Below are 13,868 nucleotides of genomic sequence, written 5' to 3' on the forward strand. Positions count from 1 at the left end.
CCAGAAATGCAATTCTGAAGCTCGCGTTGAAACTTGAATGCTCGTTCAGAATTATCATCTTTTTCGATGAAATGGTTTGCCAAGTTGTGTCAAAAAGTGTCAAAATGGCCTAAAATAGTTATTTAAAAAAATGCTTCTTGAAACAAAAACCACATAACTTCAAAACCGCATAAAAAGAGGACCGAGTGTACTTAATATGAATACTTCGTCCTGCAAAGTAACTGATTTATTTAAACGTACAAATATTTGTACTTTAGTTTGGTACTTGACCATTTAATGCATAGGACAATGTACGAGAAATTAAGACAATGTATATGAGACTTACGTTTATATAAATAAAAATGTCCATATGAATTAATGAATTATGTGTACTTTATTCGCACGAACGTACTCTCTCTTCATACGAACGTACACTTTGCCGTCGAATCTCTTCATATAAATATACATATTTCAGTTTAATCAAGTTTTGGACAAAAAAAAAAACTGATAACGATAACTTTCAAAGAAATCAAGTACACAATAAAAATATTCCGTGCAAGGCCGCGACTGGTCCAACTGATATAAGTGTACGTTCATATCGATATTTGTACGCCCGCACGAAAGTTTGTACATCAGTTTGATCAGAAATGTATATTATAAGACATTACAAGGATGTATGATGATAGAACAACATTTACTAAATATTATGCATTTCTATTTTATCCAAATAATTAGAAAAAAATTGAAAATATGAAACATTTGGACTATCTTATCGAACACAACTTCTCGGAATTACTTTTCTGTTCGGTCTGCGCAGTACGATATCACCGACAATTGCATATTTGTTCCTCCGCGTCTAGCATTCTATTTATTTGGGGTGTAGCGATGCGAATTTAGTGATGCAAGCATCCTCCTGTTATTTATTGATAGTCTCAATGCCATATATGATTACAGAAGCCGAGCCAGTTCACTGACTGCATGTAGTCTACGAGTTTATATTTATATAAACAAACGCATACACATACATAAACATATTGCACACGTTCTCTCCTTGCTTCAACTCATTAAATATGAACCCAGCCATATTCACATCTACATTCACACATACATGTAAATAAGTCAAAATACTGTGTGGATCATTGACCATGGGATTTTTAAATGCGCTGCATTCTGACGATATGCGTGTTTTTTTTATTAAATTTAAGACTAACACGTATTATTTGCGCAACAACACAAATTCAGTTTGTTTGCTCCTTATTCCTTCTCAAATCAATACGTTACCAATCATTTCATGTATATTTAACCACAATTTCATTTAGTGTACATTTGTCCACAATTTAATATCGAGATAGCCATGCTGTTTACCTCCACATTATTCAAATACGTTTTTTTATGCAGTTCCTTTTTTGCGCTCATTAATTATATTCACTTTTAAAATTATCGATTATGAATAAAATGTGTATATATTTTTGCGACTGCCTCGAACATGGAAGTATTTACGACGCGAGCCGCAATTAGTCATCAGCAGGACTTTATGAATAATGCATGTTTACATTTTCATTTATATAAACATTTTTTTTTTTCTAAAGTCTCTTCAAATCTGGAAACTGTATAGAACTAGATAAATTGTACGGCTCTTCGTAATCAATCACAACACCACATTCAATTGCAACGCTTTTTTTCTATATAGTCTTTGAGATACAAATCTGATCGACAAGAGGAATGAAAAATGAAAATAATAGAAGATTTGGAATGAAGAGAAACAAACATTCCTCGTGGTCTAAGCCAACGTTAAATTAATATACATGAGTAATCCTTTTTTATTCCGACGTTTCTTTTGAGCAAGTCGAAATTATGTTCTCGTCTAGTAATCCGGAAGCAATTAATTGACTATTTCAGTTATTCCACTAAGTGCTTCAAAAAAATAGTAATCTTTCGGTTTCCTAATGCGTCTCATATGTTTTCTCATCAATCACAGTGTAAATATAACTGACGCAATTGTTTGTACATGATTATTGTTCTATTTCCCATACTGATTACAAATTTAAGTAAATTTCATTCACTGATTTTTTTTTTCACTTTTAAAACTTTTATAGTCCTGTTTACTTTTCCACGATGAATGTTCATGTTTTTAACTGCATTTTAACATATAGTAATACTTCGCATAATACGGCTTCGATCAGTGCGCATTCAATATAGTAGGGTTTGAAAATTTTAAAACAAACTTTTTATTGAAAAAATGAAAATAAAGTTTTTTTGTTTATGTTTTCTTTAATTTAAAAAGTTTATAGTTTTGTTGACTTTTACATTATTAATGTTTTTCAGCTACAATTTAAAAATGCAGTAATACCTCGCATAGTCCGGTTTCGATCACTGCAAATTCATTATAGTACAGTTCGAAAATTTCAAAACAAACTACGTTTTTATTGACAAAAAGAAAATAAAATCTAATAAATGAGTACACAACATATTGTTTGATATATAATCTTTTTTAACAGGTAAGTATCTTTTTTATGCGGAATATTGGCATACAATCTGTACTATAGTGAATCGGCACTGATCGAAACCGGACTATGCGAAGTATTTCTGTATACTTTCATTTCATTTCATTACTTAAACTCTAAATTATATAAATAATCCTTACAATTTAGTTTTTTGTTTATGTTCTGTTGACTTTTACATGATGAATGTTTTTTTAGATATAATTTAAAATACAGTAATAACTCGCATAGTCCGGTTTTGATCAGTGCAGAGTCACCTTTAAAGTCATAAAAATGGTTTTGATTAATACGGTTTCAAAAACGAGGAATTACAGATTATACTTATTTTTCATTCAAGTTATATAAATAGTCTCTTTTTTAATTTACTTTCAAAAGTATTATAGCTTTGTTGACATTTTTATGATGAATATTACTATTTTTCAATTGATGCTCGTATATTCCACTTCGATCAGTGCTGTTTTAATATACTATGGTTTCTAAAACTTATTAACAAAATAAAAATTAATTTTCCAAAACTACTTTAGTTGCATTTATAAAATCAAATTTTTTGTACAGAATTTCTCAAAAAAAAAAAAATAATATTTTGAATGAACACTTATTATAATTATATTAATTTAAACTTAAAAATTTAATTATTAATGAATCGGTATTAATATTTTTTTTCTTTCTATATTTTAATAAGTGTTTAATTTTTTTTTTCACTACTAAATACTAATAATTTGCAACTCAAATGTCGGAATTAAAAATGAATAAAATTTTGAAACGTTAATTGAGGAAAGAAACGTTGGAAATAAATTATAGAAAAAAAAAATCTATACATAAATAAAAAAAAAACTAAACTCAATTATATAACAATAATTAACTTGGAATATTGATTATACAATAAAGCAATTTGCGTACTATAGCATGACCAAATTTTCCGACTGCTCCATATGCCACATCGTTTCGTTGCAATCATTTATTATATATTAAAGTCGATCCATTTGTTTTGCTATCACGTCGTGAATCTGATTTAGAAAGTCTAATTATAAATCATTCAATTTGATCAGTACTGCCTCGCCGAGTTGAGTAATGAATATATATACTCATTTTTATATTCATTAGAGTGCCGTTAGTTGTTTAAAAAAAAGATTGTCGAAGAATATCTCCTGTTCAAGGTAAAACAAAATATTAAACATATATAACGAATTAGTTATAACTTTTGTTATAAAGTCACATAATGTGTGAATTATAACAGAATGTATTTATAAAAAATATAAAAAGAGATGGAAAAAGCCTATGGTTAATCAAGGGTTATTAAGAGTAAGAAGAAATACTGATGAGTACTTCAAATAATTATGTCTTTACTAGTAATACAAATGTAGTAAGATATACTTGAATTAACAAGTGACGTAGATCAGTGATTCTCTAATTGGGGGCTACTAAAAATATTAGGGGGGTCGCAGAAATGGTTTTAAGTGCAAAAGGGGGACGCAAACCAAAAAGTTTGATAGACGTTGACGTAGATGAAGTAGAGATGAAAAGTGCACGCATCTTTCGACAAAGTAAATTTTTGCAATATCAACGTAAATACATAAAATAAGAATAATTCAAGCTCAAGTTGATACTTTCAGGATATAAAGGGAAATTAGTTTTTTTTTACTACATCATAGTAATATCGTCATATTTGATCCATAAAACGTCAAAAAACAATTGGGGTGGACGGTCAAAGAAATTCGGCAATCTCTGGATTGATGTCATATTTGTACTGTGGTATTTGAATTTGTAAGATTTGCTTCTTAATTTACAATATTAACGTCTATAACTATAATATGCATATGTTAATATACAGTTATACCTCGATTAATGAAATTACTTTGTTAAGCAAAATCTCGTTTTTGGAGGTAAAAATGCTATTCTGGTCATATGGATACGTCAAAAAAAAAAGAATTGGAACAAAGAAAAGTTTCATTACTAAAACAGTCAACTTACATATTAAAATATAGGTCTGAACTTGATTGCTTATGCTTTTTTCTCTTTCATTTAACAATTTCCTATATGAAGTTATTGCATGTAATACTTCTTTCTAAACCAGGATTATTTTCATTAAAATAATTGAAAACGTTTTCAATATCCTTTAAGCACTTCTTTTACATTTATATTATCTTCATCATAGTCATTTTCGAAACCTATAACATTTTTAATATCTTGAATGTTATTTCTTGTCCTAGTACAAATTCTGTACATAATAGGATTTTCCGCTGTTCACCTAAAATTGTTATTTTTTAATGTCAAATTGCAAATTTCTTTATATAGAAGCTTCGTTTTTAGAGGTAACCTCGGTTATGGTTTGTCTCTACTTAGAACTTAGAACATAGTTATGTGTCTCCAGTGTACAAATTTATTCAATGACTATCGTCTAATTACGCTGCTTAACTTTCGTAAACTTTCTAATATAAAATAATTGTAATGATGTGTTAAGAATTGTTATTTTAACAAATCGTCTTTGAAACCTGTATTATTTACAATCAGTTTCAAATGTTGCTTTATCTATCGTAAGTTATAAATTATCACGTAGAAATATTTTTATATATATAAAAACAAAAGGAAATATGGATTTATTGCCTATTGAAAATGAAGTAAATACAGTGTAAAATATCATCAGATATTTCCTTATTTGAAAATATATATCTCTATCAGAAATAATGTATACTTGCGAATAATGATTTGTAATGATATCTCATTTCTAGGACAGTGCGATTGGCGATTAGCGTATGCAAGTGAGGAAGATGTCAGTGCAACAGCGATCATTAATCGATTGCAATCGTTCCTTCGGGAAATACATATCGCGTATCTTTACTTTTTTTAGATGTATTACGTTTCGTTTTTTTGGGTATGTTCTTTATAATATTGAATTACACTCTGTACGTAATGTTCACGTAATAAATCGAGTGGCTTAAGCCGATCGGTTTTCCAAATGCTAGATAGGAAGCGTATTATTGAAATGTCAGTAAATGTATGTCAATAGGCGAGTGTGGGCGCACCTCATTCTATATTGTTATATTATTACTAACGTGTGCAACAATATTGAGGTTATATTACCACACTTGGGCTTGTTTGCATTTACTTGAACTATTTATGTTCATTAAAGTTGCACAGAAAATTAAATTATACACAGGTCTAACTGCTAATTTTCCAAAAAAAAACACGTTCTGCAAATACAATGCATTATCCGGAGTATTTGTGTATTTCATTTCAACAGGAAATTTGTTTGTAGATACAATTATTAGTCTGAATCTTGAACTCCATTAAACGGAAATAATTTATCATCTTATAAAATTAATTGTTTGTATTCTTATACTTCCTAGATAAATAGAAATAAGTTAATAGAAGGAGTTAATATTAATTTTATAATGTATTTTCTATAAAATTGTCATTTTTTTATATCAATTATATTATTATATGACATTAAAATAAGGAATACCAACTAATACAAGTAATGTAATTAAGTGTTTTAACTTGTGGTTGGTAATCATCTTTTATAATATAAATCGATGACAGTGACAATGAAGTTGCAATGTCATTCATGTGTAACAACTTAAAAAAAATTATGTTACTATATTTGTCGGACTATAAGAAACATCTTTTCTTTACATTGAAAAATCTACTTAAAATGAGATTGCGTCTTATGGTCCAAATATAATGAAAATAAACATTGACCCATAAATTTGGAGTGCGTCTTAAGATGGAAACAACTTCAGTTGTATTCATACATCTTCGTGGTATTATGAAATTTATGAGTCATATGAGTAAAACTTTTTTCCAGCCATCTATCTTACATAATGACTTCTTTTATATTTTTGTTTTGTTTTCATTGTCACCAGTCCTGTGATAACTTAAAATGAAAAAAAAAATACAACAAAAATCATACGGAAGAAAAAGAATATTAGATCAGTGGTTTCCAAACTGTATATTACTGCTGTTTAGGTCAACGTCTGCGTGGACACCTGCGTTTTATTTGAACACTTGCGCAAACACCAGATGAACACCTGCGTATTAATTGAGCACATGTGCAAACACCCGAATGAACACCTGCGTTTTAATTGAACACCTGCATGAAATACATGCGCAAAACACGTAAACTAGAAATCTTCTCTGCTTGGTTTCTAAACATTTCACATGTTTTTTACTATATATAAAAAGTTATTTAATAAATAGTTTTTTTTATGTTTTGTTCTCAATTTATGTAAAAAATACATGATCAAGTATATATTTTCTCTTACTAGGTTACAATATAGGCGTTCGAAATGATTTATTTTTTTCAAATATAAAATATTAAAAAATATAATAATTTCAGTAGAATTAAGTTTTTATATTTTTCAGATTTGCAATAAATATTATTATTTAACTCATTTATTAGTAAATTGCTTATAAAAACTATAAACAAATCTTTATTTAAAAAGAATGAAAGCAATTAAAATTTATTTAAATAGGAAACAAGTAACAAAAAACAAATAAAAAGATACGAATCCAGTGCGTATTTCCCATATAGAAGTGAGTAATAAATAAGTATACTCGTAAACTATATACCAAGGCAATGTTATGGTTTGGTAATTTGATAAAATGCTAATTTATTTAATGGCAGTATTTGCGCAATAAATTAGACGATGATTACGTGCACAAAAGAGCGCAGCTGATAATTATTGTTTGTTACGATTTAGCACTTTTATAGCGTTGCATTAAATGAATATTTATTTCGACGAATGAAAACTTGATAGTTTTAGTTTAATGCAGCTAATGTTAAATACGTGGCCCGCGGGCCGTTTGCTGCCCAATTACATTTGGTACATATACTGATTAGTTAGTTAATTAGTAAATTATATAAAGGGCTATTGATATAAGTCTTTCTATCCTACCATAAATAACTAACATTTTTTCTTCATTTCTGTGACTAAATTTGATTAATTTATTAATTGAATGAATCAAAATGATTAAAGGATTGTAAAAAATATATTATGATTATTCTTTAACCAATTTATTATACAAATATATTTTGCAGCTAAACAATTGTTAGGAAAGTTTGTGCCTATTTTCGCTAATAAAAGATGTTGTTGTCTAAATATATCAGAATTGTTAAAAATAATAAATTTATAGACATATTCTGAAAGAAGACATTTCAACCGACTTTAGATAAAAGTTTGGTTCGGATCAAATTATTTGTGTTATTTTAGTACCGTTATGAAGATAGAAGAAAATTATGTGTATTTTAGACTTACACATAATTTTAGACTTTGATACTTTTCTATTTCTGTAAAGCCAAAAATGCCACTAAAGCTATAACTATATTATATAATTTTCTAAATTTAGAGCTGATGATTTCAGCCTTAAAGTTCTGCTAGTAATAATGATGAAATCAAGACATTGATCTACAATAACACGCACTATATGACACGTAAATGAGCAGATATTAAAAATATCAAAAACAACGACGAACGTTTTTGAAGTTTCCTTACACAAGCCATTAAGATATATAAGTTTTGCAGAATTTAATGGAAACAATATCAGCCCTTACATTTCTTTTAATACTCAACAAAAATTGTTGGAGCTGGACAGGGTTGTATTTTTCCACCCGCAGTATTCACCAGACAGTGCATTTTCCGATTTCCACAAATTTGGGTCTTTGCGAAATTCTATTAACTATAATAACGATTAATTTTTAGTCGATATAAAAAAACTACTTGAAGAAGTAATAAATTCTGGGAGGACATAATTACATCTATTAAGTTGCGTGAAAGATGAAGAAAAGTTTGCTGATCAAAAATTAAAATAATTAATAATTAAAAAAAATATATCTATATATAAAAGTTTTGAGACGAAATTTCCGAACAACCCAATAGTTACAGCAATTCGTATTGTTAGACCAAATGACCTATAGATTTTTGTTACGGTTTATATATTTTTTTGTTATGATTTGAATTATAACTACTAGTTTATTTTTGTTGAATTGTTGCGTTGTTATTATTAATGTTAGTATTGCAAAATTTTGCTATATGAATAAAATAAAGTATAGGTTCTCCGCTTGGTTTGTGTTGAAGTTGTAGATCACCTGATTCTTCGAAATACGCACACGATGAGGAGGAAAATATTGGACGTGTATCTTTATCGGCAACGCTTGCATCCTGTAGTGGGTGTTCGTTTGTGAGGAGGTCGGCGCGGTGTGAGGAGGGTAGTTAAGGGGGGGCAGTAAGGGGACGGGGGAACGGTACCGGGAGATGCACTCAACCGAATGGTCCCGTCATTTTCATTGGGGCTGTCTCAAGGCCAAACACCGGCTCTAGGGGCATTCACTTGATAACCCCTCTCAGCCCACTACATGGAGATGTACTGTGATATGCAGGTGAATTGTATATTTTGTAGCAACTTTACAGACAAGGTTATTCCGTCAAGACATTTTCAATATAATTATACATATGCGCACTTTTCAAGCGCACACTTATATATATATAAAATAAATATTTATAAACACACTATTGAATCATACTTCTGGATTAAAGTAATCAACCAAGAAAAAGAAGAAATAAACAATTAGGAAACAACAATTGCTAAAATTAACGAGTCGTTAATCATTTTTCGTCTAGTGTTGTACAAAATTAGACTACAGTCTGGTAGATATAAGCATCAATAAAAGTGTTTGATGCATAAAGTAAATTGCTTAACAATAATCTCCGCTTGAAAGGATACGAATTATCGACCTTGGTTCTGTATAAAATGATACGTCTGCCTGTACTCTCGTACGTGTGTGCATATACACAACACACACACACATATATCTATATAAGTAAGGTTTATTGTAGTTTACACAAATTGACTTATTTAAAGGTGAAATCCTTCGTTCGCTCGCAGCGGCATCTCTTGCAAATCGCTTAATTACACTATTAATAGCACTCCCCCATTGTGCTCGGAGAAGATCCATTATGTACGAAACAAGTAAACGCACAACGAAAAACACAATCTTGTGTAACGCTCGGGTCACCAACTCATCTTCGGGTATATGTCCTCATGCATCGTTGTTCATTTTTCCCCATTTTTTTCTTCTTTTGTTTTTTATGCTTCACAGCGGTTTATTGTTTCACGTGCTTCAATAACTCGACGAGTTTCACTTGTACAAACATGTCTGTAGAGTTTCTGTCAAGACCAATACAGTATATGAAATAAATTTAAAATAATACAAAACCAACAATTGTTATATCTACAGTCTGCGTTGTAACTAGGGCGTGACGAGAGAGGCGTCCACCATAGGCGCAACAAGATTAGGGGCGCAAATTTAGTATATGTTATCATCAAACTACAGACATTTCTTATTAGTACTAATTTTTCATTAAAAAAGAGGTTAAATTCAATTGTACTTCATCATATCACAATAGTACCGATTATTTAGTTTAGCTTCTATTTGTATAATTGTCCTTCTTCCTCTTACATTCTTAGGAGTGAAATATGAAAAGTAAATACTGAAATAAAATATCTAGTATTGCAGGGTCTATATCGCAATCCCGACAACCGAAAGACCGTCTATTGAAATCTCGACGTTCAAAATCCCGACTGTATCGAAATCCCGACGCTTGAAATCCCGATTATGTCAAAATCCTGACTACCATAATCCTGCTAATCAAAATCCCGACTATATCGAAATCCCGACTGTATCTAAATCCCGACTACCATAATCCCGACAATCAAAATCCCGACTGTACCGAAATCCCGGTAAAATAATAAAAGACACAATTTAAAAGTGAATATAGATAGATAATACTCAAAAACTATGAAATACTAAAATTATTCATTTTTCTTCAATTGTAAAATAATAATAGTACCATAAATTTGAAAAACATAATCTTTTTCTTATCTAGAAAAGACTAATTGGTTACTTGTATCTAGTAAAACTGACAATACTGGTAATAACCAGAAATAATGCACACAATTAGTTCTGATTGCACTATTTTAATTTGAATGCTTACATTTAATATAAACTATTTAAATATACTGAAACCTCGAACATAATTTGTTTCAGACAAACGGTTCCTTTATTAAGTTGTTCGACTTACGAGTTCATTTTTAAATTGTTCTTAAATTCCACCTTTAAATTTTGTCCAAGTTTCGAAATAATTTTTCATATACGAAATGAATTCATATTGAATTGATATAAAACATGTTAAATGATTGTTTCAACTACTCATATTATTATATAATGATAAAATAAGTATTTATATTTAATTACGTAATAATATTAATTTATTGTCCAAAAACGAACACGAATCTGAAATAAATATAAAAAGTGTCCAACAATAATTTTATATTTCGTCCTTGGTTTTTTTGCCCGAAAATTATATAATAACCAATCATCAATTATATTACTGTTCAATGGAATATAAATTACCGTTTTTTGATCTGGATTCAACTAGTTTTGTGTTGCGTTTCTTTAAAATTTTCTCTATTTTTTCTTAGAAGATCAATTTATTAAATGCATTTTTTTGTCTATTTTTCAAATTTTTATAGAGAATTAGACTGATCTACGTTTTTTTTTTTTTACAAAATGTTTGTTCGAGTTTCAAATTAAATTATCCCTAACAGAAACTGTAAACATTTTTACTAACAAACTGCTGTTGTTGAAACAGAATAAAATTAGTATCTATTAAACTATTAACAATGAAATGCATAATTTTATTGTCGAAACTCTTAGTTTTCTTAACAATAAAATGCTCAAAATTTCAACATTACGTTTAAATTATTTACTTGTTTCTTAACATAAATTATAAAAATATATGCTATCAAAAATGATAAATGTTACTTTAGTAAAAAAAAGTATAAAAATCATTGTATGTTTCAACAATTGTGTGAAAAACTAGATCGCAGTTAAACTACGTAAAGTACTTAAATTATTTTATGCTTTAAATTTTGTTAAATGTTGTATATTCAATTTCATTAATAATTATCAATATTTGATAGAAGACTTATCTTCCAATTTATCATCAAGCTTCAGTTGTGTATTTAGCAAAACCTCACATAGTTCAGGTAGATGGTTCCCCTAATATACCGATTGTTTGAAACGGGACTAATCGAGGAACAAAGTAAATATAAACCCCATACAAAGAGGCTATTTTTGTATAAAAAATAATTTTTTATACCAAATATTTAGAATTAATTTTCTAACCAAACTTTAGTGAATCCAGACTAATCGAAACCGTACTGTATGAGGTATTCGAATTTGGTGCCAATTATCACGATTATAGAATTATCTAGATTCTAAATCACACTTTGCGTTAAATTCAAATATTAAATCTTATTCATAAAATATGTTTGTTTGTACAAAAATAAACTATTTAAATTACTAATATCATCATTATATTTATATCTCACTTGTTGTGATGATAAATGTGTATATATTTTGAAATTCTGTATTTATTCAATGCACGTGGAAGAAAATGTGCATGAACTTTTATATAGATTATGTTTTATTATTTTACTGCCGCTGTGTGTATCATTTCAATGTGCAATATTAAATAGTTTAATCGAATACAAGGGTTTACACTATCATTAGTAAACTATGGATCCATCGATGTAATTACATGTTTCCACATAAAATGTATGAAATGTATGTCTTTATTATTCACGACGCGTACTAAACAAGTCTCGAAAAATATACAATAAGTGCATGGAATTACAAGTTGGCGCTAATTTGAAAAACATTTTCCACTTTGTATTCAATAAATATAAAGAAAATTATTTTAAATTTTTGTTATTATTATATTTTAAATATTTGTTTTGTCCGCATTTTATATCCTAAGGCTATCGACTATAGTCTTTCCTGTTATAAAGTTAAGTAAAGTTAATGCAGGAAAGTATTTGGATGGCTAATATAAATGTTTTATATTTGAATTGCCAAAATAAAATTAATTATAAGTATTTATATATTAGGATTTTAAACAATTCAGAGAAATAACAACAAAATTAAGACAATAATTATAATTATATCTATTGAAAAATTATATTTTAATCTATTAATTATTTTAAAAATAAGAATAACACGACAATAACTAAAAAAATACTCATTACTAATATCAGTTTACAATAATCTAGACATTGTAACGCAAAAACAACAAATAGACTGAATCTATAAAAAATAATGATCTCAGGAAATGGCGCATTATAATCAATGAAAGTAAATTAGTCCAAGTTACAAAATATCTTTAGTACGGAGAACAAGGCTAAATTGCCTCAAGTGGGGTAAAAGTAAATTATTGGGGTAATAAGGACGTTCAGCAATTAAAATTCTATGAATCTATTACAAAATATTGGAATTCAATTTTGGGTAAAAAAAATTCTCCGAGATGCTAAAGCAGGGATCTCAAAATAACGTAGACATAAGTGTATTAGTGGTAAGTAATGTAAAAAAATATTTATTCGAATATATCGAAACCAATTATAATTTAATTGGCTGTGTAGCCAATTGAGTAATAGAAAAATTCCTTACTTTAGTCGATTGCGTGAAGATCCAAAAGTACATTTGCTTAACTCTTTGTGGGGTCAAATATTCCTAAATTTCTAGACCCATTAAATTTTTAGACAACTGAATCAGATAACTTCGGATAGTATGAAATATTAAGATTCATCCCTTGACATACCAACCAAACTAAGTGGTAATTTCTCTTTCCTGTACATTTTCTTGAAAATGATAGGCATGTTCAAACGTGGTACATTGCATGTACCACCGCCTGTTCAAGAAAACTATCGTTAAGCCAGCAATAAGGAACAAGTTGCCTTAATTGGACTGATTGACGTATATTTTATTTTAACTTTTTTATGCTTTGTAAAATAAATTGAATCATTTTGAAATAAAAATCATTAAGAAACACACTTAGTTTATCTTTTAATATTTCTGTTTTTAAATTAAAATACTTACATTTACAATTGTATAATTATATTGATAATGTGTTTAATAATTACTGTTTTTTTTTTTATTTTCTAAACCAAATTATAATTTATAATTTAATTTGTTGTGTATTGGCTGAGTAACAGAGAAATTCTCTACTTTAATGATAATTAACAAGATAGAAAAAATATGTAGAACATTTGGTATTCCCATCTATCACATAAACAATTCACTTTATGTCCATTTAGAAATAAATTTTATATCTAAAAAATATAAACAAAATATTTTACGAGTATTAATTATATTTAATTGTTGTTGATATCATTGAATAGTAAAACTGAAATAGAATCAATGTTTCTTGAATTAGACGCTTGTTTCTGAGCATTGGTTTAATTCAGACATAAATATGCAAAGCATCACATCGGTTTGAACATAAAATCTAAATATAAACAGATGTGCGTCGAATTTGTTTTTTTCTTCTTTAT

The 13,868-nt window shown here is 28.4% G+C and overlaps 1 protein-coding gene across 2 annotated transcripts in view; it reads right to left on the reverse strand.

Annotated features, from left to right (window-relative positions):
* The window catches only part of LOC108563830, a 6,360-nt gene extending 5,952 nt beyond the window's left edge, over positions 1-408 (reverse strand). For both annotated transcript variants that reach the window (XM_017922626.1, XM_017922625.1), the window contains exon 1: positions 326-408. The gene's annotated coding sequence lies outside the window, so the exon portion shown is untranslated. The remainder of the gene's footprint in view (positions 1-325) is intronic.
* Positions 409-13,868: the final 13,460 nt, after the last annotated feature.

This window comes from Nicrophorus vespilloides, unplaced genomic scaffold (genome assembly GCF_001412225.1).
Source record: "Nicrophorus vespilloides isolate i.1.1-1 unplaced genomic scaffold, Nicve_v1.0, whole genome shotgun sequence".
In the NCBI taxonomy this organism is placed as follows: Eukaryota; Metazoa; Arthropoda; class Insecta; order Coleoptera; family Silphidae; genus Nicrophorus; species Nicrophorus vespilloides.